The sequence below is a fragment of the Gorilla gorilla genome, chromosome 12 (genome assembly GCF_029281585.2).
Source record: "Gorilla gorilla gorilla isolate KB3781 chromosome 12, NHGRI_mGorGor1-v2.1_pri, whole genome shotgun sequence".
In the NCBI taxonomy this organism is placed as follows: Eukaryota; Metazoa; Chordata; class Mammalia; order Primates; family Hominidae; genus Gorilla; species Gorilla gorilla.
Window position 1 is genome coordinate 88,771,571 of NC_073236.2, and position 22,200 is coordinate 88,793,770.

The 22,200-nt window shown below is 32.9% G+C and overlaps 1 long non-coding RNA gene across 1 annotated transcript in view; it reads right to left on the bottom strand.

Moving 5' to 3' along the window:
• LOC134756793 (uncharacterized) overlaps positions 1-22,200 on the bottom strand; it is a 1,394,997-nt gene that overhangs the window by 1,361,024 nt on the left and 11,773 nt on the right. The window contains exon 2 of the long non-coding RNA XR_010129979.1: positions 13,923-14,020. This is a non-coding gene — a long non-coding RNA (uncharacterized lncRNA). The remainder of the gene's footprint in view (positions 1-13,922; positions 14,021-22,200) is intronic.

Genomic DNA, 22,200 nt, shown 5'->3' on the forward strand with positions numbered 1-22,200 from the left:
GTTTGACTAATATTGCCAACATAATGAATTCTTAGTATTTTATTATTTTAATTATTAAAAGACGCACTGAGGAAAAAACACTATTGTCTCTCTTTTCCTACTGTCCATGCAGAGGTAATAAATAATATCCTGGCTTCATCCACAGGAAATATTATATATTTTTCCTATGAATTTTTATGGAGGGTTCAATATTTACAAGACAAGTTAATAAAACATGAAAATAACCTTTATACTTTTTAAAAGCGTGCTTTGTGAGGTGGAGTAAAGATTATGTTTCTGAGGAAGTCCACACCAGGGTGTTGATATGAGAAACCATGAGCTCATGGATATGAAAGTACTTGACATGTGTATAAATAGTGGCTCTAAAATATGTATATATAAATCATATATATTATGTGTATACATTGCTACATGTAGTACATTATATTAAATATATTCATTTATAGAGTATTGCATATATACAAAATTAAAAGGCTACATCTCTCTATCTACCCATAGATATAAGACAAATACTCCCTTCTTTGGGAATAAGGAAGTCTTGGAAAAGTCTGCCACTTGCTCTGGAATCACTCCTACATCTCTAACTTTTATCATCTATGTCCAGGCTGCCTCTGCTCTAGGACAACTCAGTGAAATTTATGAACAGTGCATAGTCTCAATTGTACTGCAATTATACTTCAAGTTGCATAAAAATCAGACTTTTCCGCAGAAAACCAAGTACATGAACAAAACCTTGACCAGCCCTGTTTTTCTCCCTTCCCCACATCCCTATTTTTCAGAACTGTAAGAATCTGTCTTGTTTGACTCCAGCTCCCTCAGATAGACAAACCATCTACCTGGGAATCAAATAAGCATTCTTAACCATTTCTCAGTTTAGACATCCAGTTGGTAATGCCGTCTTAATTTACCTTCTCTTCTGACTTAAGGCCTGAAGGAAACGTAGAAGGAAGGTCATGAAATATGCACAGTGCAGCCCAAATAGAATTTTTGTGGTTAAATGATATTTGATACTATTTGCAAGGCTGGTAATTTTAGAGTAAATGCTGGAGGTCAACAAGCTCTTTTAAAGGAAGGGAATAATTGTTCCTATTCCATTGATTACAGAGATCTGTTCAAAGGGAAAACAAAGCATTTCTAGCTGATTTGTCAGACATGAAAAAAATTTTGGTTTTAGAGCTAAAAATATAATTTTGGCATCAGATTGGTATAAGCCTGAGTCCTGGTTCTATCACTGACAGTTGAGTGGGCCCTGGGTAAGTGACATAGCCAGCCCCTTTAAATGTCAGTATCCTCCTCTGTAAAAAGGGAATAATCCATTCAAAATTTACTCAACCAATATGTACTCTGCTGAAGATCTGCCAAGCACATGGTGATAGTATCTACTTCATAATATTAGTGCAAGGACTCTAAGAGATGATTGAAAGTGAGTTTTTAGAAAATAGGGTTTGTTACCTAAAAAGGCACTCAATAGATGGTTACTAAAGATACTTTGTTGACAATTCTCTTCATTTAGGTAACTTTTCTTTCCTTTTTTTTTTGGTGGAATCACATTCATTAAATACAAAGTTTCATACAGCCAATTCCCTAATACTGAAAAGTAAGTAGACTGATTGGAGTGAATTATTAAGGAAAAACCTGTCTATGGCTATCTGTGATGGAGGTAATGGTATGTTCTGTCATTATGTTGCAAGTGAGGTTGTCTTGTTATGTAGGCATCTTTCAGCCTCACCAAATGTAAAATCATGTTATTTCAGAATGGAGTCAAGCAAACTGCATATTTTGCTTTTTCTTTTTGTTCTTCAGTTGGCTTTGTTTTGAGAGCTTTATTGTTTCTACTCCCTCTTTTGGGAATAAAAATCTTTTTTTAATTCATATTTTAAGAAAATTTCCTCTAAAAGACTAAGTTTACTTTCCAATAGCATGATACTACAAAAATAGAACATTTAACATGTATTTTATAAATTTATAAAAATATGGCATGCATCCTAAAGTAAATCTACGCAAAAAATCTAAAAAAAATCTAGCATCCAGCCTCAAACAAATTTGTTCAAAAGTAACTAAAATATAGCTAGCAACATTAGTAAAATTATCCTCTTGATTTCCACACTAAAGGGGAATCACAATTTAAAAATCTGGTCCAAGTGAAGATTTATTTTTGAATGCTGGCTGAAATGAGGTTTAGGGGCTCAACAAAGTTCTAGGGTTCTGAAAACATTTCAGAGGCTAAAGGACCCCTTAGCAGTGTACAGCAGTGAAGGACAAAAACAATCTGAATCTGCTTACATCAAACAATACTGAAAAATCTCTAAATTCTTTTACTTTGGGATTTCATTAGTCAAGTTATATTCTGATTTTTATAGTTAGAGATAAAGATAAAGAGCAGGTTTTAAACAGCTATAGACAAAGGCGACACAGAAGCAGAGGTAAACATATATGTACACAAACTATTTTTCTCACCAGATTGTAAACTTTTCTCTATATATATTCTGTATATTATGACCCTCCACAGCTTCAGGACAAACATAGGTGCCCCAAAATAATAATAAAAATATTAAAGGTGACGAAGGGAGCAGAACCTTTCATTCTTATTCATCTGCTAAAAAGTTTACAGGCATCAAATTGTCCACATATTTTTAGAAGCATATGAAAATCAATTGGAAACTATTGAACACATGGATAAACAAATTTTAAATAATTTATTGAGGTGAAATTTGCATAACATAAAATTAACCATTTTAAAGTGAATGATTCAACGGCATTTAGTATATTTACAATGCTGTGAAATCTAGCTAGTTATAAAACATTTCCATCACTCTAAAATAAAACTCCTTACCCATTAAGTAATTTCTCCTCATTCATGCCTCCCCCTCCTGACAACCATCCCACCCCTTTGACAACCACCAATCTGCATTCTGTCTCTATGGAGATACTTGGATATTTTATATAAATGAAATAATATAATATGTCATATATTGTATCTGGCTTCTTATACTTAGCATCATGGTTTGGAGGTTCATTCATTTTGTCACATATATTAGTATTTTATTTATATAATTATTATTTAATATTCCATTCTATGTATATACCACAATTTATTTAATCATTCATCCATTGATGGATATTTGGATTGTTCCTATCTTTTAGCTATTGTGAATACTGCTACCATGAACCTATGTATACATATTCTTGTTTGGGTACTTGATTTTCATTCTTTTTGGCATATAATTAAAGTAGAATTGTGGTGGCTTATGGTAATTCTATGTTTAAATCTTTGGGGAACTGCCAAATTGTTTCCCACAGTGGCTCTGTAAGTTTGCATTCCCATGGTAATATATAAAGACTTCAGTTTTTCCACACCCTCAACAGCTGTCATCATTTTCCTTTTTTTTAAAAAAAATTATTATACCCATCCTACTGAGCATGAAGTGGTATTTCACTATGGTTTGGATATGCATTTTCATAATACCTAATAAGGTTGAGCATCCTTCATGAGTTTCTTGGTCGTTTGTCCATCTTTTCTAGAGAAATTGCTATTCAAGGTTTTCTTCTTTTTAAAATGGGGTGGTTGGTCCTTTTGACTCAGAGTTGTAAGAATTTTAAAAATATATTCTGGATAATAGGCCCTTGTCATATACATGATTTAAAACATTGTCTTTCATTCTCTAGGTTTTCTTTTCATGTTCCTGATAACATCATTTGATGCATAAGAGTTTTTAATTTTGATGAAGCCCTATCTAACAATTTTTTTCTTTTGTTGTTCATATTTTTCATGGCATATCTAAGAATCCATCACCAGATTGAAGGTCATGAAAAATAATATTTGTTTTTCTAATAGTTTTACAATTTTAACACTATATTTAGGTCATTAATCCATTTTGAGTTAATTTTTGTATATGGTATGAGGTAGGGGTTTTATTTCATTCCTTTGCATGTTAATATCCAGTTGTTTTTGTACCATTTGTTGAAGGCACTGTTCTGTCCTTCATTGCACGGTGTTAACACTCTTACAAAAAATTAATTAGACATAAATACATGGGTTTTTTTCTAGACTTTCAATTCTAATCCACTGGTCTGTACGTCTGTCTTTATGCTAGTATCACAATATTTTGATTACAGTAGGCTTTTAGTAAGTTTTGAAATCAGGAAGTGTAATTCTTTTAATCTTTTTATTTTCAAGATTGTTTTCACTATTCAGGGTCTCTTGCAACTCCAGATGAATTTAAGAATTGTCTTTTCAATCTGTGCAAAACACAGCCTTGGAATTTTGGTAGGCTTGCATTAAATTTATAGATTGGTTTGGGTAATATTGACATTTTAGAAATACTAAGTCTTCTAATCCATGGATATGGGATGCCTTCTTACTTATTTATTTATTCATTTTGAGACAGGGTCTCACTCTGTTGTCCAGACTGGAGAACAGTAGCATAATCTCAGCTCACTGCAATCTCTGCCTCTCCAGCTCAACGGATCCTCTCATCTCAGTCCCTGCATGTAGCTGGAACCACAGGCTCATGCTACCACACCTGGCTAATTTTTTTGTATGTTTTTGTAGAGATGGGGTTTTGCCATGTTGCTCAGGCTGGTCTTGAACTCCTGAGCTCAAGTGATGGACCTGCCTCCACCTCTCAAAGTGCTAGAATTACAGGTATGAGCCACTGTATCCAGCCACTTATTTGTTTTGTTCTTTTGAATCCTAGTATTTTTTTAGAAACTGGATGTTATTATAGGTAGAATTGTTTATTAATTTCTTTTTAAAATTGTTCACTGCTGGTGTATAGAAAAACAACTGATTTTTGAGTATCAATCTTGTACCCCGCAACTTTGCTGAATTCATTTTTTAGCCTTAGGAGCTCTTTTGAATTGGAGGGGGTGGGACTTTCCACCTATGGGACTGTGTCATCTACAATAGGGATAGTTTTACTTCTCCCTTTCTGACTTGGATACCATCTATCTATCTATAAAATATGTGTGTGTGCGTGTGTGTGTGTGTGTGTGTGTGTGTGTGTGTGTGTGTGTGTGTGTGTATCACTGTGTCTAATTTCTCTGGCCAGAACTTCCAGCAATGTTGAATAGCAGTGTTAAAGGCAGGCATCCTGTTTTTGTCCATTATCATAAGAGAAATGCTTTTGGTCATTCATTATTGAGTATGATGTTAGCTGTGGATTATTCCTAAATGTCCTTTTTTTTGTTGAGAAAGTTGTCTTTAATTCCTACTTTTTCTGGTACTTTTATTTAAAAAGTTGTTGATTTAATCAAATGCTTTTTTTCTGCTCACTTAGGATGATCATGGGTTTTTCTTTTTTTGTCCTATTAATGTGGCATATAACATTGATTTTCTTATGCTGAGCTACTCTGGTATTCCTTGGATAAATCTCACTTGGTCATGGTGTTTAATCTTTTTATTGTGCTGATGTATTCAGTTTTCTAGTATTTTATTGAATACTTTTGTGTCTGTATTTATAAGAGATATTGGTCTGTAATAATCTTTTCTTATGATGTTTTTGTCTGGCTTGATAACAGGATACTACTGATCTCATTAAGTGAGTTAGAAAGTAATCTCTTTAATGTTTGTTATTGTTATTTATTATTTGTTTTGTTTTGTTTTAAAGAGCTAAGAAGGATTGGTGTTAATTCTTCTTTAAATGTTTGGAAAAATTTACCACTGAAGCCATCTTGTCCTGGCCTTTTTTTTGGTTGGGTTTTTTTTTTTTTTTTAATTACTGATTTAGTTTCTACTCAGCATAGGTTTGTTCAGATTTTCTATTTCTTCTTGAGTCAATTTTTGTAATTTGTGTGTTTCGGGGAATTGGTCTGTTTCACTGAAATAATTGTTCATAACGTTTCTAATAATCCTTTTTACTTCTGTAAGGTCAATAGTAATGTCTCACTTTAATTTCTGATTTTAGTTATTTGCATCTTCTGTATTTGCTCTTTGTAGTCTAGCTAAAGATTTGTCGATTTTGTTGATTTTTCTTCAAAGAAACAACTTTTAGTTTCATTCAATTATTTTTTACTACTCTATTTTAATTTACCCCTAATTGAATCTTTATTTCATTTCTTCTGCTTCGAGCTTAGTTTGCTTTTCTTTTTCTAGGTCTTTAAAGTGTAACATTATAGATTTAAGAGTTATCTTCTTTTTTAACATAAAGTTTTACTGCTATAAATTTTCCTCTGAGCACTGACTTTGCTGCATCCTATGTGTTTTGTTATGCTGTACTCTTATTTTCATTCCTAAGTATTTTCCAATTTTTCATGTGATTTATTCTGACTCATTGACCATTTAAAAGTGTGTTTAATTTTCACATATTCATGTATTTTAAAATTTTTCTTGTTACTGATTTTTAGCTCTGTTCTATTGTTGTTTGAGAAAAAAACTTTGTATAATTACAACCTTTTAAAATTTATTCAGATTTATTTTGTGGCTTAACATATGGTTTATTACGCAGACTATTTCATATGCACTTGAAAAAACTGTGTATTCTGTGGTTTTGGGTGAAGTAGTCTACATGTGTCTGTTTAGGCATAGTTGGATTAAGATGGTGTTCAAATCCTCTGTTTCCTTAGTTATCTTTTATCTTGATCTTCTATCCATTATTGAAAGTGAGCAACTGAAGTCTCCAACCATTATTGTTGAATTATATCTTCCTTCAAATATGTCAATATTTACTTCATATGTTATGGGAGCTCTGTTGCTGAATGTGTGTGCTTATTATTGTTATATCTTCCTGATAAATTTATTATTTTATCAATATTTACTGTCTTTCTCTGTAAGAGTTTTTCACTCCAAGTCTATTTATCTGATGTCAGTTTAAGTAACCCAGTTTTTATTTTGTACACTGTTTGCATAGAATATATTTTCCAGTATCTCCTTTTAAAATTGCAACTACTTAGTGTTAAATGTAATCAAACCATTTATTTACGCATTCATTGTTTTTTTCATTCAACACTAGTTGATTATCTACTATCAATAAATTGTAGATACTGCCCTCAAGTAACCTTTATTTTATTCTGATCTTTCAATGACACAAAAATTATGTTTTCAGTGTGGACTCCAAAATTAAAAAAGAACATTTTCATTAAAATGTTTTAATCAACTTTATCAAAATACAACATATACAACATACTGCATTCATCTTAAGTGCAATGTTGGAAAATATTTAAAATGTCTACATTCATGCAAACTTACTACAATCAAGATACAGAGAAACTTCTATGCTTTTAAAATGTCCTCACAATCCCCTCAACCCTAGCCCCAAACAATTTCTCTGCTTTCTCTCACTAGACATTACATTATCTTTCTACAATTTCATAAAATGCAGTACCTATTCTTTTATATCTATGTTCTTTTGTTTATCAACATGTACTTGGAATTCAAACATATTGTGTATGTGTTAGTTCATTCCTTTAAATTACTACGTAGTTTTCCATTGTGTGAATATATAATTTATCCATTCATCTTCTTATTCTTAGGTTTTCTCCAGTTTAGAATTGTTATGAATAAAGCTACAATATATATTTGCATATATTATTTTTGTGAATAAATATTTTATTTATTTTTGTTTTTTTATTTTTTGAGATGGAGTCTCGCTCTGTCACCCAGGCTGGAGTGCAGTGGCGCGATCTCGGCTCACTGTAAGCTCTGCCTTCCAGGTTCACGCCATTCTCCTGCCTCAGCCTCCTGAGTAGCTGGGACTACAGGCACCCGCCACCACGCCTGGCTAATTTTTTGTATTTTTAGTAGAGACAGGGGTTTCACCATGTTAGCCAGGATGGTCTCGATCTCCTGACGTCGTGATCCACCCACCTCGGCCTCCCAAAATGCTGGGATTACAGGTGTGAGCCACCGTGTCTGGCCGTGAATAAATATTTTTATTTCTCTTGGGTAAATGCCTAGAAATGCAATTATGAATCATATGCTAACTGTATGTTTAACCATTTAAGAAGCTCCAACAGTTTTCTGAAGGGATTGTACCAACTGTCACTTCCATCAGCAGTGTATGAGCATTCCAATTGCACCACATCATCTTCAACACTTGGTATTGTAGCCATTATAATGAAAATATTCTGGTATCTCATTTTGTTTAAATTGTCATTTCCTTGATGATTAATGACATTAATCATATTTCCCTTTGCTTACTGGTCATACATGTTTCTTTTTTTGGGAACGATCTATTCAAGCCTTTTTGCTCATGTTTTAATTGGGTTATTTGTCTTCTTATCATTAAGTTGTAAACATGTTCAATATACTCTAAGTAGAAGTATTTATCCTTTTTGGATAAATATATTATGAATAGATTCTGCCTATGGCTAATAGTTTTGTTTTCTTGATGTTGTCTTCCAAAGAGCAGAATATGTTTATTTTAAAAAAGTTCAATTTATCAATTTTCTTATATGCTTAGTGTGTCATTTCCTGAAAAATATTTGTTAGACAAAGGTTGGATAGATTTTCTCCTTTGTTTTCTTCTAGAAGGTTTATATTTTAGCTTTTCAATTTAAGTATATGATACTTGTCAAGTAACATTAACTTATTTTGAGAACACAAGCTTTTTTGTAATTCAAGAAGCTTGAGAATGTCACTGACTCTTTGCTAGAGAATATAGCAATGCCACTGGAAAAAACATAACACATTTTTTAGACAAGTCCATTGAAAGGAATGTGTTATGGCTTTGTGAATTTAAATCAGATACTATGTTTACTATAAAATGTATAACAGCCTCAGTTTTCAAAATTTAAATCTTGATAATGTTAAACAGATGCCACATAAGCAGTACTACATTTATTTTCACGAACTTTTCTCTTATTCAAATGTGTCATTCTCAGCTCCCGACTCTACTACTGTGATTCAACAGTGGGTATATCAGGTAGCGATGTAAAACCAGTACAATCTTAACACAAGGAATAAAGCAATATTTAGCAAAATTATCCATGCATTTGCCTTGGACCTGCAAAACAACTTCTATGATTACATCCTAAAGATGAATTGGCAAAAGTACAAAAAAATCTCTGCAGAGGACCATTTATTCCAGCACTATTGTAATAGTAAGACTGGAAGTAACCCAAATATCATCAATTAAAGGCTTGTTGAATAAACTATGGTTTATCTGCATATAGAATACTATGCAGCTGTTAAAGAAATGGGAAATACATTTACATATCGTTAATGGTCTCCAAAACGTATTGTTAAGTGAAAAAGAAAACTATCATGGAGAAAAGGGTGTATGTGTCTTTATTTTAAAAAAGTGAACATATCAATAAAAATTATATTTCATGAAGATATACAGGGATATACTTTTGGAAATGAAGAATAATCCAAAATATAAAAAATAAAATAATAAAAATTACATTAGCTGGAGGAAGAGGTTGGAGGAACAGGGATAGAAATCAGACTTTACAGAAAATACCTTCTTGTATGCATTTTATTTAGAAATGTATAAATATTCCACATAATTATAAGAAGAAACAAAATGTAAAAGCAGCTTCTAAGAAACAATGGCAAAATGAGAAAATAATAAATCTAGCAATGTATCAAGATAATGAAAAATTATTATAAATGACCACTAAAGGTAGTCATATAACTTTATATGCTCAGTGTTTTGCATAAAACAAAAAACTCTAAAAAATAAATCTCAAAGTATTTTTAGCAACCATATGTTAGTAGTAATAGAAGTATTGTTCTAAAGCCATAATATATAAGGTATAATTAAAAACTTCTAATAATAATTTTTAATATTTTAATTAGAAATATCAGTGTAAACTCAAGGTGGCATATTTTCTGTTTAAAAAAATGCCAGTCTGTTCAATAAATCCACATAGATTCTGATCAACATAGTGTCATTAGCCCCTGTCCCTAGTCCCTAGAACTAGATTGTAAGCTTTTAGTAACACTTCCAACTAAAAGTAAACAGGGCTTCTGGGAGAAATGGATGACTCCAGGCCTGGGACAAGGAATGTACAAATGAGCCTGGAAGATCTGGTTACACCAGAAAGCAATAAAATTATCAAAGACATTTACAGTTAGAACAAAAGAACTTAGGAGGCCATTTGAAGAGACTCCTACTGCATGAAAGCAAGACACTGAATAATATTTTAATAATGAAACAAATGGATTCAAATATAGCAAACCTCTTAAGATCCATCAGTTCATAATAATACAAAACCCCCAGTGATCACTGTATCCGTCACCTATCACAAATAATCCATTAAAATAAACCACTTCAAAACACACTGGCTTAAGCAAAAATCATTAATTTTTGCTCAAGTGTCTGTGGGTTTTCTAGAGGTAAGGAAACTCTAGCTTGGGCTTCCCTGTGCTTAATTCTAATCAGCAAATGATATCCAGACCACATTTTTGTTATCCTCCTTTGACAAGCAGCATAATGATGAGACATGCTCCTCTTCATGATAAAGACAGAAGTACAGGAGTGCCTGTACAAGTACAAAGCTCAACCACACAAGCAAATTTCAAGCCCCTTATTATTCCATGGCCTCTAACATCCTGTTAGCCAAAGTAAGTCTCAAGACTGAGCCCAAAAGTCAAGAAAGGGAAGAACGCTTTGCTTCTACTAAAATGAACTAAAAATTAACATTGCAAAGGGTAGAGACACAGGTAGGATGAAGAATTACAGGCAATGATGCAATCTCGCATAGTCATCTATGGAACTTTTTCCAGAAAACCAATTAATATTCTGAAAAATCAATAAATAACAAGATATTTTAAAAAATATTTATCTTGTCTCTCCAATAAAAAACTATATATCAAGATATCCAAGGAGTTGATGGGGAATGTATTTAATAGATGAAGAAAGAATGACAGAATTAAAAAGTCACCATTCTAGAATGTTCCAGAATTAGAATATCACTATTCACCACCTAGAACGATATATTAGTTCATCATATCACTGTCTAATAAAACATAAGCGAAACAGTGAAAAACTTGTGGAATAAGAACACCAACAAAATAACACCAGAGTTGTTAGGAAACAATTGAGAACCAACCTAAAAATAACCTAAATAACCAAAGATGAGAAAATTTGAGCATCTATAAGCATAACAAAAACAATGAGTCAAAGTCAATTAAAATATTTAAATACATGATTCAGCTTGAACACAAAATTCAAACAAGAAAAAATAAAACACTGATGATATTTGGATGATGAAAACAAACCAACTCTTTATTTTACCTAAAGGAAAATAAAGAAAAACAGTCAAGGCATTTGCCCAGCTTTCCCTCTATGAGCTGTAACTCAAGGGAAGCAAATACTTGATAAGGAAAACTTTCCCTTTATACAAATATTTCAATTAATACATTAAGAAGAATTAAAAGCATTAGAACATCACTATTTTACAAACTCTAGTCCAGTAATAGGCAATGATCATTAATTGCTAACATTACCAAAAGAAAGATAAGTGGATATTATATGTCTCTGTAGTAAAATGAACAATGCTACCTATAAGGTAATATTCTCAAAACCTCCTAAATTCAATCTAATCAAGATCTCATATCCAATTTATATGAGATGGAGGGAAGAGAGAAACATGTTATATTCCCCCTTGGGATGCAATTTGCCAAACCCAGAGTTTGGGAAACTACAAACACAGAAACTGCTCAGAACAAATAAGATACATGGCATATGAATTAGTAATCCTTAAAGTTGGGTGATGGAACATGGAGGTTTTCTATTCTAGTTTTTGTCTTTAAAAGGTAGACAAGTCAGGTTCAACATATTTTGAAAACATATTTTGAAAGTGCAGTTGAAACAGAAATAACAAGTCTTATTTTGGGGGTAGATAGTCCAAGTTATTCTTTAAGCTGCCTGGCTAGAATTCAGAGTGACAGTTGCTAGTGTACATTTCTGAGTCACTGAGCTCCCCTCTCAATACTATTCAGAGTGCCACCAAATATCCATGAAATTCAGAAATTAATGACAAAATAGAATTTGTGCTAGTTCCTAAGATTCAGAAGTTCATGTCTCATGCCTAGCAGTAAGTAAAATTCCTGAAATAGATAGAAGAATGAATAATTGTTTCACAAGATCACCCATGTGGCCATATTCTTAAGTTAGGCTAACTGTATTATCTACATGTTTGATGATCAAATATCTTGTTTATAAATGACTTATGATAGCATGTCCTCAAGAACAACTATATATTTTTCTTAGTAAGAAACTCTTACTGATGTGAGATAGATAGTCAAGGGGTTGCTACCAGTATGTAAATTAAGGACTGAAGTGGGGAAATGGTGACTACTTTTTGCTGTCATTTACATTTCCTCAGTATTCATGAAGGACTGGCATTAATTAACATCATTATTTTGGGCCACAAGGCTCTTGTATGCCAGAGCTATCCTCTTATTGCTTTTATGTTGTTAAGCCTCTTCAAGGGAGTAATCTGATAAGAGTTTTAATAATGCAAAGACAATGTGGCTGCAAATAAAAATGTGCAAAGGTTTCTATTAAAAAGTATTTTATACAATTCAAAAAGTTAGAAGATTTTGAATATCCCCAACATTAAAAAATGGTAAATGTTTGAGATAATGGACACCCTAATAACCCTGATTTGATAATTACACATGTGAGGTTTGGGCATTAGCATGTTAAATGTGTTGAATTATATGTGAAGTAGATTAGTAAAACAGAAATCATCCATTTGGAAGAGACAGAGATTGCAAGCATGGTCAAAGTTTAGGAAAATCATTAAGGAGATGAACAGATGAATACATAGAGAGAGAGAGAGAGATAGGGAGGTAATGAGAGATGACACAGAGCATATAAATAAATACATGATGGATGACAGTGTGCCTATAAAACTTGTATTGGAGAAGACTGGCAAAATTTAAATACTGTTAGATTTAGGAAGAAAATAAGCAAGTAACTGATGCTAATATTCTAAGAATTAAGAGCATGTCCTTCCTGTATCTTCTGTTAGGTTCGTTCCCAGGAAAAGAGTGCTGACATATTGAGACAGACAGATTATTGTTCTGGCTCTATGTGACAGCTCTCATGCTGATATGGTGTACTATGGCTGTAAAGTACAATATAAGCCACAAATTCAGAAAAAGCATCAGAGGAAAACTCAAATTACAATTTTTACACAGTAATGACTTGTTATTAATCATGCTTATTCTATTATTTTGCTATTTATGAAATAGAGAAGAGCGGTTATATATTCCTCTGCACTTGGAGGTCAAGTGTGAAATGGACAGAGATCCTTGGGAGACTGAATGGTCCCACCAAATTATTAAACTGAAAACATATGGACTATATATATACACCAAACACAAACAGAAGGATTAACCCCCAATGGTACTCAAGGTTTAGCAGAATTTCACAGGGATACTGGTTAAAACCACAAATTCTTCGGCTCTACCTTTAGAAAATTCCAAACCAATAGGTATTGGAATAGGCTCAGTAATCTGTAGTTCTGTGAACACCCCAGGTGATTTCAATGTATATAGTTCCTGTAAGATGATTATCATAAACACTGAGAAGCTGACACAATATGAAAAGAGGTAGAAATTTAAAAACCTACATTTATTCATTATGAAATTTTAAGAAAATATTAGCACTCTCATTATAATAATTTGTAGGTATATTTAGGAGCATATATATCTATATTATATAATTTCAAGCAATATATTCTTAATTCAAGTAATAATTTCAAAAAATGGCTATATAGGTGAAATAGTTAATTTCCCACAAGGTAACTAGAAATAAAATACAGATAAATTAAGTGGAGTATTCACCAATTATTATCATATTCAATTTCCAAACTGCAATTTAAAGCCACATAGCTGTGAAAGTCCCATGAAAAGCTAAAGAGTCATTAAAAATGCCAGAGCTTTTTTATTGTTTACTTTTGGAATAGTTTTGAATGCAAAGATGCACAATCTCTGGCCATTTTATTATATTTTATCAAATAGTTACCTTTAAAAACACTGTCCTCCGTCAGGAGAGATACAAGAAATTGTGAACAGCTGTTAGAGTCTAGCCAACTGTTTCTTCAAGTATGATTCCAGAACAACCTGCAACAGAACAATTTTGCATTTATTATAAAATACAGACTCTGAGATCCTCTCTTACAGATATTAAATAAGAATATGGTGGGTGTGGGTGGTCGTGTGGGGGTGGTGGAAAGGATTATGGTTATCCATAAGTAATAATTTCCAGTTTTAGAGTTGATGATCTACTACCCATTGTCAAATCCTCTTCTTAACAGAGAGGTGAAAAAAAGAGTATCTGGTTTGAACTTTCACTGTATAACCTGAAATGCTTACTTTTTGCTATAGTGACAAAGAAAAGCCTTTAATGCAGGGCCAGGACTAGTGGAAGATGGGTAAGACACTTACCTTGAGTGCAAAAATTAGGAGGTGCCGGCCAGGTACGGTGACTCATAACTGTAATCCTAGCACTTTGGGAGGCCCAGGTGGGAATATCACTTGACCCTGGGCAACACAGTGAGATCCCACTCTCTACAAAAAGTTTTTGAAAAATACAAATTACCTGGACCTAGCGGCATGAATCTGTAGTTCTAGCTACACAAGAGGACAGGGCAAGAGGACTGTTTGAGCCCAGGAAGTTGAAGCTACAGTGAGCCATGATTATGCCATTGTACTCCAGCCTGTGTGATAAAGTGAGAACCTGTCACTAAAATAATAACTAAGTAAATAATAATAATGAGGATTAAAAAAATGAAATATAAAGTAGTGGCAGGATAAAATGCTCTGCCAAGTCATGTTAAAGTCTGAAGCAAATTAACTAACAAGCAACACTGGACTTTAAACAAATTAAATGTTACATTGTTTTTATTGAAAATGTTATCTTTTTTGTTCATCATGGATATTTTCGCATTTTATTTTTTCCTAGTACATTAAAATATTGTTTATCTTAATTCTTGAGTTTTTTAGTAACCCCTTAACTTTTGCACCAAAGGCATATGCCTCCCCAGCCACACCCTAGTTCTAGCCCTGCACCTGTGAACTGTGCAGTATAGAATGGCTACAGTTGTTTAAAATCATGGTTAACATCTAAGTACAATAGGTTGTGGCCCTTCAATAGCATCTCCTGGATAAATATGTTTCTACTTAAACCATGCTCCAAATATTTAATTAAATTTGTTATGTAAAGCAGCCAACTGAACTTATGTTTCCCTAGCCTGAGATTGAAGTGGGAGTGCCCTCAAGTATACTTGACACTTAGTTTGGTTAATCATTATTTTTTTCTATTTAACTAATGAATGTAACAAGAAATAAAGAAGGTGAGGAAGTGTGTAGAAAGAAAAAAAATCATAATAAACTGTATCCAGGTTTTAATGTTAAGTAAAATATTGACTTCATAAAATAATAGTTCTCATCAACAACTAATAATGTCTTCAAAGGTTCTATTTTATTGTTATTATTATATGTTGAATGGGAGAATTTTTCTAAAGAAAATGCTTTTGAAGTCCTATAACCAAGTATAACCAAGAAGAAACTAAAGCCAAGTACTTGATTGCCTACTAAGTAATTTTTGTGACATATACTCATAGAAGCAGATTTTGTCATACTGCTTATTTCACTATTATCTTTTTTTTTTTTTTTTTTTTAAGACAAGATCTCGCTCTGTCACTCAGGCTGGAGTGGAGTGGTATAATCTCAGATCACTGCAACCTTTGCCTTCCAGTCTCAAGCGATCTTCCCCCTCAGCCTCCCAAGTAGGTGGGACTACAAGCTTGTGCCACCATAGCCAGCTAATTATTGTATTTTTAGTAGAGACAGGGTTTTATCATGTTGCCTAGGCTGGTCTTGAACTCCTGGGCTCAAGTGATCTGCTTACCTTGGCCTCCCAAACTGCTGGGATTACAGACATGAGCCACCGCAGCTAGCCACAATTGTCTTTATTAGATGAAAACAGCTTGCTTAAAACCTCCCTATGGCAGGGCTCTTTTCAGAATTGTTTGTTTAAACATGGCATAGATTTGCAGACTAAAAAACGGTGAGAAAGCTGAAACATACACTCAAAGTTAACCTTTGGACAGCAGTTAAAGGAAAGAGTGTTCGGTTAAAGGGACTTATGACAAAGCAACATGTTGGTGACAGTATCTTAAAAACGTACAAAGGAAAAAGAGCAAGAGTAGGTGCGTAGACATTGTACGAGGCCATCATTAACCTGATGACAAAACCGGAGAAAGATAAAACAAAAAAAGAGAACTACATGCCAATATCTCTGATAAACATAGATACAAAAATTCTCAACAACATACTAGCAAACTGAATGCACTAACACATTAAAAAGATCATTCACTGTTATCAAGTGAGATCAAGGATGGTTTAACACACGCAAATCAATAAGTGTAATATACATCATTAACAGAAAGAAAGAAAAACATACGATCCTTTCAATAGATATAGAAAAAGAATGTGTTAAAATTCAACACCTGGTCATAATAAAAATTCTCAACAAATTAGGTAGAGAGGATATGTACCTCAGCACAATAAAAGCCATATCTGACAAACACACTGCTAACATCCGACTGAATGGATAAAAGCTGAAAGCTGTTTCTCTAAGATCAAGGAAAAGAAAATGATACTCACTTTAACCACTTATATTTAACATGGAATCGAAGTCCTAGCCACAACAATTAGACTATAGACAGAAATAAAAGACATCCAAATTGGAAAGGAGGGAGTCAAATTGTCCCTGTTTGCAGATGACATAATCATATATAGAAAATCCTATAGACTCCACCATAAAATTGTTATAACTAATAAACAAATTTATTACACTTGCAGGATACAAAATCAACATCTGAAAATCAGTAGCATTTTTACATGCCAACAGTGAACTACCCGAACAATAAATTAAAAAGCTATAAAAAATAAGATACTTAGGAATAAACTTAATCAAGAAGGTGAAAGATTTACCTCTACACTAAACACTCTAAAACTTTGATGAAAGAAACAGAGATCATAAATAAATGGAAAAATGTCTCATGTTCATGGACTGGAAGAATTAACATTGTTAAAATGGCCATCTTACCCAAAGTGATCTACGGACCTAATGCAATCTCTATCAAAATATCAATGACATTCTTCACAGAAATAGAAAAAACAATTCTAACATTCATATGGAACCACAAAATACTCAGAACAGCCAACTGAATCCTGAGCACAAAGAACAAAGCTAGAGGCATCATATTACCTGACTCAAAAATATGCTACAAAGCTGTAGTAACCAAAACAACATGGTACTGGAACAGAAACACATACATAGACTACTGAAACAGAATAGAGTGTCCAGAAATAAATTCAAACAAGTACAGTCAACTGATTTTCAACAAAGGTGTCAAGAACACATGTTGGGGGAAAGAAAGTCTCTTAAATGGTGCTGGGAGAACCGGATATCCACATGCAGAAGAATAAAACTAAGCCCATACTTCTCATCATATAGAAAAATTGACTCAAAATGGATTAAAGACAAGACTTAAGTGTAAAACCCATAACTATTAAACTACTAGAAGAAAACATAAGAAAAATTCCTCACATTGGGCTGGGCAATAATTTTTAAAATAAGATCTCAAAAGCACAGAGAACAAAGCAAATAAATAAATGAAATTGCATCAAACTAAAAGCTTTTTGCACAGCAAAGGAAACAATTAGCAAAGTGAAAAGAAAGTCTACAGCAGAGATGTCCAATCTTTTGTCTTCCCTGAGCTACCCTGGAAGAAGAATTGTCTTGGGCTGCACATAAAATACACTAACACTAATGATAGCTAATGAGCTTAAAAAAAGTCTTTGCATAAATCTTATAATGTTTTAAGAAAGTTTACAAATTTGTGTTGGGCTGCATTCAAAGCTGTCCTGGGCCACATGCAGCCTGTGAGCTGTGAGTTGGACAAGCTTGGTCTACAGAATAGGAGAAAACAGCTGCAAATTATACATCTGCCAAGGGCTTGATATCCACAATATATAAATGGGTTAAACACCTCAACAAAACAAACAAAAAAAAGATATAAACCCAATTTAAAAATGGGCAAAATACCTGAATAGACATTTCTCAAAAGGACATATAGAAATGGCCAACAGGTATATTTTAAAATGCTCAATGTAACTAATCAACAGGGATGTGCAAACCAAAACCACAATAACACCTGATTCCTGTTAGAATGGTTATTATCAAAAAGACAAAAGAAAACAAGTGTTGGCACGGATGTAAAGAAAAGGAAACACTTATACATTGTTTTGGGGATTGTAAACTAGTAAAGCAATGGTAGAAAAAAAGTATGGAAATTTCTCAAAAAACTAAAAATGATGCTATCATATAATCCAGCAACCTAACTGTAGGGTATATGTCCAGAGGAAATGAAATCAGCATGTCAAAGAAATATATGCACTTTCGTGTTTATTACAGCACCATTTACAATAGCCAAAAATGAAATCAACCTAAAAGTGTCGAACAACAAATAAATGGATAAAGAATACATGGTATGTATATACAATGGAATACTATGCAGTTACAAAAAAGAATGAAATTCTGTCATTTGCAACAACATGGATGAGCCCGGAGGATATCATGTTAAATTAAATAAGCCAGAGCCAGAAAGACAAATATTGCATGATCTCACATATATTTGGAAGTTTTACAAAGTTCAATACTGGCCAGTCATGGTGGCTCACACCTATAATCCCAGTATTTTGGGAGGTTGAGGTAGGCAGATAATTTCAGACCAGGAGTTTGAAACCTGCCTGGCCAATATGGCGGAACTCCATCTCTACTAAAAATACAAAAAATTAGCTGGGTGTGGTGTCGCGCACCTGTAATCCCAGCCACTCAGGTGGCTGAGGCATAAGAATCACTTGAACCCATGAGGCTGAGGTTGCAGTGAGATGGTGCCACTGCACTCTAGCCTGAGCAACAAAGCAAAACTGTGTCAATTTAAAAAAAAGTCAATATTATAGAAGCACAGAGTAGAATAACACTTATTAAAGACTGGGAAGGGGAAGGGGGAGAAGAGAATGGGGAGAGGTTGGTCAACGGGCGCCAAGTGACGATTAAATAGGATGAATAAATTCTGGTATTCTATTATACAGCAAGGTGACATTGGTTAAGGGTAAAATATTTTATATTACAAAGTGGCTAGAAGAGAAGTTTTCGAAGGTTCTCACCACGAAGTGATGATAAATTCATGAGGTGATAGATATATTTACTCCACTGATTGGATCATTATACAATATAGATATGTATCCAAATATCAAATTATACCCCATAAATATGTACAATGTGTCAATTTAAATACATAAATACTTCAAAAAATTAATCATAGTATCAGGAGAGAAAGAAAGGCATTTTAAATGTCCCCATGTGATAAAAGTATGCAATCAAAGTTGAGATGCCATGATGAGTGTCATATTGACTAACTCATCTTTATTTCTGGGTATACTTGTGAATGGTCTTGTTGCTTATGCGGCCTAGGTTAATAAACTGATAATTTGGGTAGGTGAGAGAATAGCCTTTACACATACATAATAATATAATATTCACAAAGATACTTTTGATTATTTTAAGGAATAACACCTCATCAGCTTTTTACTTGAGGGCTCAATCAATATTAATTCACATCCCCAATTAAGTGCAGCTTACATATACTCTTATAAAATGGCTAGTGACAAAAATAAATAATAGATTTTTTTCTAGAGATTTACACTTACTTACAAACACATCTGAAATGCTTGTTGACAAATAAAAATGGCTATAATCACTTTGAAACTATCTGAATGCCAGAACCATGTTTTACAATGACTGACAATTGAGTAAAATTAACCATGTTGCTAAGGAAAAGGCTCCTCATAGTTTAGCTTAATAATTTAAATAACAAAAAATGAGTGGGTGAGTATAATTAGCAATGAAGATGCTCATCATCACATTGATAGCGATTACCTCTAGAAATCTGATCTGGGTGCTTTTAATATCCTGTGAAATATGTGTTGTTTGATTTTTCTATTATCAGATTGTTTTGACTTTCAAAACATATAAAATACTATAATAGTTATTACTATCAAAAATATTAATATCTTAATGCCAGCAGAAAGATTTTTGGGTTGAAAGCTAAGCGAAAATTTTTTGCTTTATAAGGATTATAATGCCCTGGATTGCATTAATTTTATATAATAATGGATCTCCCCTTTTCAGAAACATTAAAAATTAAAATTGATACTTCAGTATTAAGTATTTATGGTATTGTCCTATGCAGTGCTGGAAAAATGCACAGAATGTCTAGGTAATTTCAAGCTTCATAATTCTATTATTTCAAATGCTTTCTCAGAAAGTAAAAGTATTACAGAAAGTTCTCAATAGTTTTACTGGTTCCATCATGAATTTCTATGAAATATAAAACATGAGAAATACTAAACAAACTCATCCTAATTTCTAAAAGTAGACATCTTATATCAACAAATATAGCTCATTTCAGCAAAAGAAATAACAAAGTTCTAGAAATCCTGTATTATTTGAGGATATGAGATTCTTACTTTTGCCTCGTGTCTTTTTGGTAATTTAATAAGAAACAATGGACTCTGATTTACATATTATTTTTACTCACATTTGGCCAAAACTTTAATAACTATTAGTCTACATTTTAAGCATTATCTAGAAATTCTGCTTTTTGTACATTCGTTAAACAACTATTGAGTGCATACTTACCACGTGGTAGGCACAGTGTGAGATTCTGAGGAAACAAGCAAACAAGCTACACATAGTGACTTTCCTCAAGAAGCAAATAGTTTCTCCCCAGTTGCCTTAAAAGAAATCACCAGCAACTAGAACATTTCACAATATCGTGTCCACAACTCTGGACATGATTATTCTAGAATCCATCTATCCTGCAGATAGTATTTACAGAATAATTTCAGTTTTTATGGTGAGAATCCCCTGGATTACTCTGGGGAGCACAGCAATGGAAAGTAGGAAAAGGCATGCTCACTCTTACTCAATTGATGATGGATGGTTTTAAAACAAAAGTCAGTGCTTATAAACATGATAGTGTCATAACTGAACTCTGTTTTTATATTGAAGTCAAATGTATTCACAGTTTATAGTTTAGAGGAAATAGTTCTATGTACCTTAACCTAGGTACACATTAATAATTTACACATTGGGCAGCAATGCCTGATTTGCACATTTTAAAAATGATTGAAAATTTACAAAAGAAATAAAAAGCACAACTGTTTGCAAATAGATTAATTTGCTATTGGAAGAAGAAAATCTGCACGAAGCTACCTATGCCATGAGGAAAACATTCTAACTTCTGTCAGAATAAAAGGCCTTTATAGGTTGTGCTCTTTATTTAGTAGTTACAGAAGGTAGAATGTAGAGCAAGGCCTTCATAGGCCTTAATGTCTTCCAAAAGTCATTTCCAAATCCATCCCCTGACATGCCACGAACTTTCTTTAATAACACAGATAATAGATACTATTTGAATCTCTATTTCTAGTGAAGATAGAATGGCTTATGTAGACCAATTCTCTGATCAAGAACTAGATTAATCTTGAAAAAAAAAAACTGTACCAGCCTCTAATCTTAAATAATCTTAAAGTCTTAGAAAAATCTTAAAATATTTTACAGTTTGGTTGCTCCGAGAGCAACTCAGAGAACCAAGAGTTGCTAGGCAAAGATATCTACAGTATATTGTGATTAGCCTGACAGTCTGCTATGCTGTTGTGCTCATGACATTTAAGTTAGGTTAAAGGTCGAGAACTCAAAACAAAATGAAGGTGGCATTCAATCAAAGATTACCAGGTATTTGACGCATGAAACCAAATGATTGAGAAAAGGAAAGTTTTAAAAAAGGAGGCAAAAATAAAATAAGTCATTCAGACATTGCAGTTATCAGATATAAAATACCAAATAATTATAATTAACATGTTTAAAAAATAGATAATATGAGGAAAAATATTATCAAATAACGGGACCGGAATCATTAAAACTAATCAAATAGAAACCCTATAACTGGAAAAAATACAACCACTGGTTTAAACTGAATAAATTGACTAGGTTAGAATCAATAGAACAGAAAATTAGTAAGTTAGATAAATGGTTAATAGAAAATATCAAGACTGAAGCAAAAAAAGAAAAAAATTATAGAAAAGAAGAAGAAAAAGCATGTGTACTTGAGACATATAGAATGTGGTGAAGTTATCCAGCATACATGCAACTGTAGTCCAAACAAAAA